This window comes from Staurois parvus, unplaced genomic scaffold (genome assembly GCF_062004578.1).
Source record: "Staurois parvus isolate SC_StPar_1 unplaced genomic scaffold, SC_StPar_1.0 ptg000607l, whole genome shotgun sequence".
NCBI lineage: Eukaryota > Metazoa > Chordata > Amphibia > Anura > Ranidae > Staurois > Staurois parvus.
The window spans coordinates 1,196,845-1,208,990 of record NW_028318403.1 but is presented as its reverse complement, the minus strand read 5'-3'; positions in this window follow the sequence as shown (position 1 = coordinate 1,208,990).

The window sequence follows — 12,146 nt, the reverse complement described above, 5'->3', positions numbered from 1 at the left end:
CTTTAATTTGAGGGTATTTACATCCAAATCAGGTGAACGGTGTAGGAATTACAACAGTTTGCATATGTGCCTCCCACTTGTTAAGGGACCAAAAGTAATGGGACAATTGGCTTCTCAGCTGTTCCATGGCCAGGTGTGTGTTATTCCCTCATTATCCCAATTACAATGAGCAGATAAAAGGTCCAGAGTTCATTTCAAGTGTGCTATTTGCATTTGGAATCTGTTGCTGTCAACTCTCAAGATGAGATCCAAAGAGCTGTCACTATCAGTGAAGCAAGCCATCATTAGGATGAAAAAACAAAACAAACCCATCAGAGAGATAGCAAAAACATTAGGCGTGGCCAAAACAACTGTTTGGAACATTCTTAAAAAGAAGGAACGCACCGGTGAGCTCAGCAACACCAAAAGACCCGGAAGATCACGGAAAATAACTGTGGTGGATGACCGAAGAATTCTTTCCCTTGTGAAGAAAACACCCTTCACAACAGTTGGCCAGATCAAGAACACTCTCCAGGAGGTAGGTGTATGTGTGTCAAAGTCAACAATCAAGAGAAGACTTCTCCAGAGTGAATACAGAGGGTTCACCACAAGATGTAAACCATTGGTGAGCCTCAAAAACAGGAAGGCCAGATTAGAGTTTGCCAAACAACATCTAAAAAAGCCTTCACAGTTCTGGAACAACATCCTATGGACAGATGAGACCAAGATCAACTTGTACCAGAGTGATGGGAAGAGAAGAGTATGGAGAAGGAAAGGAACTGCTCATGATCCTAAGCATACCACCTCATCAGTGAAGCATGGTGGTGGTAGTGTCATGGCATGGGCATGTATGGCTGCCAATGGAACTGGTTCTCTTGTATTTATTGATGATGTGACTGCTGACAAAAGCAGCAGGATGAATTCTGAAGTGTTTTGGGGAATATTATCTGCTCATATTCAGCCAAATGCTTCATAACTCATTGGATGCCGCTTCACAGTGCAGATGGACAATGACCCAAAGCATACTTCAAAAGCAACCAGAGTTTTTTAAGGGGAAGAAGTGGAATGTTATGCAACGGCCAAGTCAATCACCTGACCTGAACCTGATTGAGCATGCATTTCACTTGCTGAAGACAAAACTGAAGGGAAAATGCCCCAAGAACAAGCAGGAACTGAAGACAGTTGCAGTAGAGGCCTGGCAGAGCATCACCAGGGATGAAACCCAGCGTCTGGTGATGTCTATGCATTCCAGACTTCAGGCTATAATTGACTGCAAAGGATTTGCAAACAAGTATTAAAAAGTGAAAGTTTGATTTATGATTATTATTCTGTCCTACTACTTTTGGTCCCTTAACAAGTGGGAGGCACATATGCAAACTATTGTAATTCCTACACCATTCACCTGATTTGGATGTAAATACCCTCAAATTAAAGCTGACAGTCTGCAGTTAAAGCACATCTTGTTCGTTTCATTTCAAATCCATTGTGGTGGTGTATAGGGCCAAAAATGTTAGAATTGTGTTGATGTCCCAATATTTATGGACCTGACTGTGTATATATATATATATATATATACTCACTTTACTCCACTTTATTAGATACACCTGTTCAATTGCTCGGTAACACAAATTGCTAATCAGCCAATCACTTGGCAGCAATTCAATGCATTTAGGCATCTAGACATGGTGAAGGCGACTTGCTAATGTTCAAACCGAGCATCAGAATGGGGAAGAAAGGGGATTTAAGTAACTTTGAACATAGTATGGTTGTTGGTGCCAGACGGGCTGGTCTGCGTATTCTACTGGGATTTTCAATCACAACCATCTCTAGGGTTTACAAAGAATTCTCAGAAAAAGAGAAAATATCCAGTGAGTGGCAGTTGTGTGGACAAAAATGCCTTCTTGATGTCAGAGGTCAGAGGAGAATGGGCAGACTGGATGCTGCAACATTCAGATGGTAGGGTCAGAATTTGGCATAAACAACATGAAAGCATGGATCCATCCTGCCTAAATATTTTATTCTATCTTTTCATGTGACAACACTGAAGAAATTATACTTTGCTACAATGTAAAGTGGTGAGTGTACAGCTTGTATAATTTGCTGTCCTCTAAAATATCGCAACACACAGCCATTACTGTCTAAACTGATGGCAACAAAAGTGAGTACACCCCTAAGTGAAAATGTCTAAATTGGGCCCAATTAGCCATTTTCCCTTTCCCGGTGTCATGTGACTCGTTAGTGTTACAAGGTTTCAGGTGTGAATGGGGAGCAGGTATGTTAAATTTGGTGTTATTGCTCTCACTCTCTTATACTGGTCACTTGCCATGAGGTGCCATGTTGAACTTCCAGTGACCAGTATGAGAGTGAGAGCAATAACACCAAATTTAACATACCTGCTCCCCATTCACACCTGAGACCTTGTAACACCAACGAGTCACATGACACCGGGGAGGGAAAATGGCTAATTGGGCTCAATTTGGACATTTTCACTTTGGTTGCCAATGGTTAAGACATTAATGGCTGTGTGTTGAATTATTTTGAGGGGACAGCAAATTTACAGTTATACAAGCTGTACACTCACTACTTTACATTGTAGCAAAGTGTAATTTATTCAGTGTTGTCACATGAAAAGATATAATAGAATATTTAAAAAAATTTGAGGGGTGTACTCACTTCTGTGAGATTTTATATATATATAGTGAAGGAAATAAGTAAGTATTTGATCCCCTGCTGATTTTGAATGTTTGCCCACTCACAAAGAAATGAGCAGTCTAAAAATCGAAAGGTAGGTGTATTGGTAGGTAGGTGTTACAACACTAAGAGACAGAAGAGCAACAAAAATTGTAAAGAAATGCATGTCTAACAAATTTTGCACTGATTTGCATGCTCATGAGGGAAATAAGTATTTGATCCCCTTCACAAAACATGACTTAGTACTTGGTGGCAAATCCCTTGATGGCAATCACAGAGGTCAGATGTGTCCTGTAGTTGGCCACCAGGTGTGCACACATCTCAGTGGCAAACTTCAGATGGGCCTGGACATGTGCTTTCTTGAGCAGATGGACCTTGCAGGCACTGCAGGATTTCAATCCTTGTCGGCGTAGTGTGTTACTAATTGTTTTCTTAGTGACTGTGGTCCCAGCTGCCTGGAGATCATTGACAAGATCCTCACATGTAGGTCTGGGATGATTCCTCACTGTTCTCATGATCATTGACACTCCACAAGGTGAGATCTTGTATGGTGCACCAGATCTAGGGAGACTGACAGTTGTTTTGTGTTTCTTCCATTTGCAAATGATTGCACCAACTGTTGTCACCTTCTCACCAAGCTGCTTGGCGATAGTTTGGTAGCCCAGTCCAGCCTTGAGTAGGTCTAAAATCATGTCCCTGACATCCTTGGACAGCTCTTTGGTCTTTGCCATGGTGTAGAGTTTGCAATCTGATTGTTTGATTGCTCCTGTGAACAGGTGTCTTTTATACAAGTAACAAAATGAGATTAGCAGCACTCCCTTTAAGAGACTGCTTCTAATCTCAGCTTGTTACTTGTATGAAAGACAGACACCTGGTAGCCAGAAATCCTGCTGAATGATAGAGGATCAAATACTTATTTCCCCCTTGAACATGCAAATCAGTGCATCATTTGTTAGACATGCATTTCTTTTGAATTTATTGTTGCTATTCTGTCTCTTAGTGTCACAATACACCTACGATTCGAATTTTAGACTGATCATTTCTTTGCGAGTGGTCAAACATTCAAAATCAGCAGGGGATCAAATACTTATTTCCTTCACTGGATATATGTATATGTGTGTGTTTGTGTATATAGCAGATGAAGTATTGAACATGTCACCATTTTTCTACGTAAATATATTTCTAAAGGTGCTATTGACATTACATTTTCACCACATGTCGGTAACAACCCATGCAATCCATACATACAAAGAAACCAAAACAAATAAGTTCAGAAATTAATTTATGTGTAATAAAATGAAATGACACAGGGAAAAAGTATTGAAAACGCTAACTGAAATCCTGCCCTCCTGAACCTCATTCACCCCTTTGGTAAATTTAAAGGTTTTAGTCATGTCTTCCCTTTCCTTTATTTCCTCCAGGCTATACTTATTAAATTCCTGAAGTATCTCTTGATATGTTTTATTCTTCATAACTTTCACCATTTTTGTTACCTGTCTCTGGACTCGTTCTATCTTATCAATATCTTTCTGTAAGTGAGATCTTAAGAACTGGACACAGTATTCTTTTTATATTTATAAATATTTATTAGGTTTCAATCAGATATAATTAACAAGCATTTCTTCATAAAATAATCATTATATTCCTCTTAATTTATTTAATTCCCACAACCCAAATCCCTCCCAAGGCCCCTCCCCGCCCACACCTATCCCAGTGTCCCCCCCCCCCTCCATCCCACTCTGCCGTTTCTTTTCAAATCCAAAAGAGAGAGAAAAAAAAAAAAAATAGATATACATATAGCGCAATCCCTTTTTTTTTTTTTTTTTTTTCTAAGTCTCATTTCTAAAAATCATTGTTCATCAAGAGTTCTTGTCTAAATACTTCCCATTTTCCCCACTTTTTATGATATATCTCCATCCCATCTATGTGTGTATAATAAAGTCTTTCCATCTCACATAACTGATTCATTCTGATCAACCAATCTTCTTCCGTCGGGACCTCCCTTTTTTTCCAGAACTTAGGAATCAAGCTTTTAGCTGCATTCAGAAAGTGCCAAATCCCTGAGTCCTTATATGATCTTACTGTGAGCTCAGATATATGAAGGAGGCATAACTCTGGGTCCAATCCAACATCGATCTTAGTAATTTTTCTCATTAAATGGACGATTTTCCCCCAAAACACCTGTATCTTTGAACATTCCCACCATATGTGATATAGTGTACCTACTTCACCACAGCCTCTCCAACATAATGGGGAGTTCTCCCTACTCATCTTGTGCTCCACACTCGGTGCAATGTGCCATCTAACTAAACACTTATAATTTAGTTCCACTTCTCTCATACTAATATTTTCGTGGATTAATCTAAGCATATTCCTCTGTTGCTCCTCACTGATCTCCCTCCCCATATCTTTTCCCCATTTCTCTATATAAATTAATTTTGTGTCAGTGTCTAGTGCCGTTAAGATTCTATATATTTTAGCAACCCCATGTCTCCCATCTCCCCGTGTGTCTAACAGACTTTCAAATAGATTCCAATCCTTTTTTGTTCTCACCGGTTTTGGGAGGCTCTCAAAAAAGTGTCTTAATTGGTGGTATCGAACCTCGTCCATTCTACTAAAAACCTCTCCCTTTAATTTCACCATCTCTCTATAAGATCTTAATTCCTCCCCCACCATTATATCTCTCAATTGCGCATCCTGTTTAATAATCCAATTCCCCGTGATATCTTCCTTCCCCGGTGCAAAGTAATCTGTATTTTTAAGTGGCATTAACTGTGAGTTAAAAACCCAACCCCTTTGTCTGTGTAACATCTGCCAAACTTTTAAAACAATAAAAGTGTATGTACTTGTGTTAACATCTAGTCCACGGTAAGGTGTAGGTAACCATATAATTCTATTCAGATTGGACCCGCTCAGTATATTTTCAATTTTGACCCAACTTTTCCCCGGGTTATAAGTCCAGTCAAAGATTCTCGCGATCAAGGTCGCTTTATAATATCTCTTAAAATCTGGGAGCCCCAAGCCTCCTCTCTCTTTAATTCTAGTCAGCGTTTCATAACATATCCTCGGTTTTTTTTTCCTCCATATATATCCCAAGAGCATTTTCCTTAGTGTCCTAAAAAAAACCTCTGGAAGTTTAATTGGGATCATTTGAAACTTGTATAGGACTTTGGGCAAAATTATCATTTTTATCAGGTTTATACGGCCCATCCAAGATGGATTTCCAGTTCCCAACCTCTTCAATTCCTCTTTTAACTCATTTAAAAGTGAGATGTAATTAATCTTATACATATTATTAGTTGAGGCAGACAATTTTACCCCTAGGTACTTTAGTTCTTTCTCTCTCCACACAAAGGGGAATTCTTCTTGTATTTTTTCTTTTTCACTATTTTTAAGATTTATATTTAAAATTTCTGATTTTGTTGGATTAATTTTTAAGTTTGATATTTCCCCATACTCTTTCAGTGTTTTCATTAAGTTTGGTAGAGAAATACGAGGGTTTCCAACGAAAAACAATAAGTCGTCCGCATAGGCCGCTACCTTATGTTCTCTATCACCTATCTTTATTCCTTTTATATTGATGTTCTTTCTTATCATTGACAACAATGGCTCCAGGGACAAAACGAACAATAGTGGGGATAGGGGGCATCCCTGTCTAGTTCCATTTGACATCCTAAAGAGCTCCGATCTTCCTCCATTTACCAAGACAGTGGCTGTGGGGCTTTTATATAGATTACCAATCCACTTCCTAATTCTGTCCCCCAGCCCCAACTCCACCAAGGTGTCCATCATAAAGCTCCAATTCACTCTATCAAATGCTTTTTCTGCATCAATTGACAATAATATTACTGGGGTCTTCTCTTTTTTCCCCTCTTGTATAAGCAATAATGATCTTAATCCGTTGTCTCTACCCTCCCTTCCCGGGACAAATCCCACCTGATCCCCATGTATCCATTCTGGCAACAAGACCTTAAGCCTGTTTGCCAGAACTTTCGCAAACAGTTTTGTGTCTACATTCAGCAGCGCAATGGGTCTATAGCTTGCACACTGAGAAGGGTCTTTATCTTCCTTGTGGATTAAGACTATGTTGGCCTGTAAGGACTCTCCCCTAATTTCCAACTTATCTCCAAGGGCGTTCATATAGGTCTTCAATCTAGGTATTAATAACTCTTTATATTTTTTATAATATTTTACAGTAAACCCATCTGGGCCCGGACTTTTCCCCACCACTGTATCCTTCAATGCTATTTCTATTTCTTCTGACGTGATTTCTGAATCCAAAGAATTCAGTTGAATTTTGCTTAATTTTAGTAGACCTGCATTTTTTAGAAATATACTTCTTTTTTCTTTATTTACTGTATCAATGTTATTGGGGGTGTCCTGGGGTATTATGTTGTATAATTCACTATAATAATCTTTAAATACTCTAGCGATTCTTTTAGTTGAGTGGACCATTTCGCCCTTGGAGTTTCTTATTTTTTCTATATAATTCCTATTTTTCTTTTCTCTCAATGCCCTCATTAGGTGTTTTCCCGGTCTATCTCCCCATCTATACCTTTCGCTTGTTAATTTATTAAAGACTCTTCTTTTTTCTTCCTCCATTATCCTCTCTAATTCATCTTTCTTTTTTGTTATCTTCTGCCTTATTTCTTTCAAGATGTTCCTTTTGTGGGCCTGTTCCAGATCAGCTATTTCATTTAAAAGTCTATTGATCTTTTCTCTCCTTTCTCTTTTCTTTTTTGCCCCTATTGCGATAAGTAGTCCTCTGATATAGGCTTTATGAGCTTCCCACAATGTTGCGACCGAAACTTCCTCAGTGTCATTCTCTTCAAAATATCTTTCAATTTCTGTTTTAATCTTTTGGTTGACCTCCTCATCCAATAAAAGTGCTTCATTCATCCGCCACATAAAACCACCTTTGTCTTCACTACCCCATCTTAACTTCATTGCAACCGGAGAGTGGTCTGAAATAGAACTCCCTCCAATCATAACCTCTGCCACAGAGTCTATAAATTGATGTTCTACCAATACATAATCCAATCTGGAGTAAGTCTCGTGAACATGTGAGTAAAATGTGGACACAGTATTCTAAATGAGGTCTAACTAAAGATCTATATACAGGAATCAGGACCTTCTTCTAGTGATGCGTTATAGAATTCTATTTGCTTTCCCCACTGCCTGGCCACACTGGTGGCTCATTTTGCAATCTTTTTCTTTGTAGTGGTTGCCAACACTGTACCACCAATAGCATAGTGTGTCAAGGAATTCTCCAGGTTCATTATGTTACATTTAGAAGCACTGAACTACAGTTTTACTTTGACCAATCTTCCAGCAATCTCAAATATGTGAAAACAGCTCGCAATCAAAGTAGGCTAATACACCAACCTAGTGGGAATTAAAATAAAAACAATTTTGCAGTACCAATAACAATATATCGAAAACTTAGTGACGTGAAGCTGAAAATGTGACACATAAAATACAGTATATGAACAACCAAAGAAAGGATTTTATATATATATCTATATATATCTATATATATATATACACACAACTTGCATAATTAAAAAATAAACCAATAAATAAATTGTACACCAAATTAAAGTCCATATACACAAAAGTGTGTCCACCTGTCAGGAAGATAATTGCCATAGTGCCTCTGGATATACGTGGTGGTGCAGGCACAAATCGGCTTGTTCTGCTGTGCATAGTTGTGTGCATTTGCGTACGTGCATGTGTGTGCACGCACCCATGACTGCCCGCTGCTAATATTGGTGCCAATGAGACTATTTAAGCCTAGCAATATAAATTATTTCCAAGAGCACTGAACAGAAGTAATTGTTTAAATGGTTTGCTACATCGAAGTCTCCCTTAACATAAGTGTTGTGCCCAGTTATCATTTCCTTTCTTAATAGATTTAGACATTTCCTCCTCTTTCTGTGCTTTTGGAGTACTTATAGGGTGTTTGGCTTGCTTTCTATTTTTATACACTTCTCTATTAACTACACTTTCTGTTTCCTTTAATCTCCTATATGCTGAATTTCTCCTTTTACTTTCCTACTTACCTTTTTAGTGAACTAAATTTTTCTTTGTTCCATTTACTCTTAGTAATTTGACTGACATAGAATCTAGATGCTTCCAGGATGGTAGACTTTAATAAGGCCCACTGATTACTGACTGCTGTCATTTTTCTATAACGTTTTAATTAATTTTTTAGAAATTCAACCATTTCCTTAAAATTTGTCCTTTTGAAATTCAAAACTTTTGTTTATGTTTTTTCAGTTCTTGTTTTATTATTATTATATTATTATTATACAGGATTTATATTGTGCCAACAGTTTGCGCAGCGCTTTACAATATAAGGGAGACAATACAATTACAGTACATTTCAGTACAGAAGGAATGTGAGTGCCCTGCTCATGGAGTTTAAAATCAAACCAAAGACATTGGTAATCATTAGAACTTAAAATTTTCTCCCACCTCCACATCAATTTGTGTATCCAGGTTTTGTGCTGTCCTAGGCAACACAAAAATCGTCTGCCCCCACGGACACCGACCAACACCACCCCCACTTCCCCCTCCAGCAGAGAGAGCCTGACATTGCTGACATTGAACACCCCTTCCACTACCCCCCTCCTCCCGGCGACAGAGAAAGACACTCATCTTCACAGCTCCGGACATCCCTGGGAATGAGAGTCAGGCTCTACATACACCATCAAGCAGTTGCAGCCTCACTCAGATCCCACCTGGTTCCTATGGCATGCTTGCCTCTTCTTTCATCCCTTCTTCTGGGTGGAGGTGCTGCCCCCCTGAAAACTGCTGCCCTAGGCAAGTGCCTTGTTTGGCTTGTGGTAAATACGCCCCTGAGTACTAAGTCTAGAATATGATCATCTCCGGATGGGCTTTTTACTGTTTCAGAGAAACCCCATTCAGTGCCTCCATTCCACCCCTGCTCCTGCTTGTAATTGCAGTTTGAGAATTACAGTTATTGTCAGGCATGTTGAAGTCACACTTACAGTAATTAAAACCTCTCCCTTCATTGTATTTTGAGTTCTCCTGTCAATCAACAATTCATCATAATCTTCAGTTTGTCCCGGAGGTCTGTATACTACACCAATTCTAAGGGAAGATCCCTCTCTGGTTTGGAAGGCAGAACCAGAGGTTTTTAAGTATTTATTTTATTTTTTAAATTAATGTTACCCTTATGCTATTTTTGACATATATGCAGGGGCAGACTGACAACTCATGGGGCCCCTCGGCAATAGGGAATCATGGGGCCCCTGAGTCCTTGCCCAAACTCAAAAAAGCCTATGAAAAAGGTACCAGGGTCATCTCATGGGGCCCCCTACTGACCTCGGGCCCTTGGGCAGTGCCCCAGTTTCCAAATGGTCAGTCTGCCCCTGCATATACGACAACTCCACCTACCCTTTTCCCCACTCGTTCCAGTACTGGTGTCCTTTTATCATGCAGCTGTGAATGACTGCTGCTCAGTTCTCTGGCATTCTCAGAGGATCAGTTCTCCTCTGAATGCCTTTTTATGAAGCGGTGTAGATTGCTTCTCCAAATGAAGAGAGAAGCGATCTGTAAATGCTTTGAATGCTAGAAAACAGCTGCCTTTACTGCAATCTCGCGAGATTACAGTAAGAGATCAGTCAAACACCATTTACCAAGCAGCAGTAAATTATCTCTGCTTCGTTTGCGGTTCCCCCGATTCTCCAGTTCTGGGTTGGAGAATCTGGAGGGAGAACACAGATCGCCAGTGAAGGGCTGACATCGCTCCTTCATATACTGGCAGTCTGTGTGCTGAGATGATCAGCGGAGAACATGTTCTCCGCTGATCATCTCTGTTTCCTAAGCCACTAATGATCTGAGATCAGGAACAATCCTTGGGATCTCTGATTCATAAAAGGACACCATAGTGTATACCCTGTATACACCCTGTTCCAAATTATTATGCAAATTCTATTTAAGTGTCACAAAGATGAAATATTTTGTTTTTAAGTTTAACTCATGGATGGCATTGTGTGTCAGGGCTCTTTTGATCACTGAAAACAATCTCGGACACCTGTGATAATTAGATTGGCAGATGAGCCCAATTTAAGGAAAAACTACTAAAGGAGGGTGTTCCACATTATTAAGCAGAGCACCATTTTCAAGCAATATGGGGAAGAAAAAGGATCTCTCTGCTGCCAAAAAGAGTGAAATAGTTCAATGCCTTGGACGAGGTATGAAAACATTAGATATTTCATGAAAACTTAAGCGTGATCATCGCACTATTAAGAGATTTGCGGCTGATTCAGAGCACAGACGGGTTTGTGCAGATAAAGGCACATTGAGGAAGATTTCTGCCAGATCCATGCATCGGATCAAGAGAGCAGCTGCTAAAATACCATTACGTAGCAGCAAACAGATATTTGAAGCTGCTGCTGCCTCTGGAGTCCCACGGACATCAAGGTGTAGAGTCCTTCAGAGTCTTGCAACTGTGCATAAACCTTCTATTTGGCCACCAATAACCAATGCTCACAAGCAGAAACGGCTGCATTGGGCAGAAAAATGCATGAAGACAAATTTTCAAACGGTCCTGTTCACTGGTGAGTGCCGTGCAACCCTGGATGGTCCAGATGGATGGAGTAGTGGATGGTTGGTGGACGGCCACCCTGTTCCAACAAGGCTGCAACGTCAGCAAGGCAGTGATGGAGTCATGTTTTGGGCCGGAATCATGGGAACAGAGCTGGTCAGCCCCTTTAGGGGCCCTGAAGGTGTAAAGATGACCTCTGCAAAGTATGTGGAGTTTATGACTGACCACTTTCTTCCCTGGTACAGAAGGAAGAACTATGCTTTCCGTAATAAAATCATCTTCATGTATAACAATGCACTATCTCATGCTGCAAAGAATACCTCTGCATCAATGGCTGCTATGGGGATAAGAGGAGAGAAAGTCATGGTGTGGCCTCCATCCTCCCCTGACCTCAATCCTTTTGAGAACCTTTGGAGCATCCTCAAGCAAAAGATCTATGAGGGTGGGAGGCAGTTTATATCCAAATAGCAGCTCTGGGAGGCTATTCTGACATCTTGCAAACAAATTCAAGCAGAAACTGTCCAAAAACTCACAAGTTCAATGGATGCAAGACTTGTGAAGCTGCTATTAAATAAGGGGTCCTATGTTACAATGTAACGTGACCTGTTAAAATGTTTAAAAAGTTAAAATGTTGTTAAAAGTTTGATTGAAATAGCTTTTGATTTCAGTAAATATGCTGCAAACACAACAAATGACAATTTTCAGTTCTTTACAACTTATAAAGTGTTTTGAAACTTACTGTGCGTAATAATTTGGAACAGTGCATTGGAAGTGTTTTATGTTTAAAAAAAAATACTGTTATCATTAGGAGGTTTGTTCAATAAAATTTGAATTGTATTCTTAATACAATTAATAGTTGATAACATAAGAATTATGCTGACTGTTATTTACATCAATTATT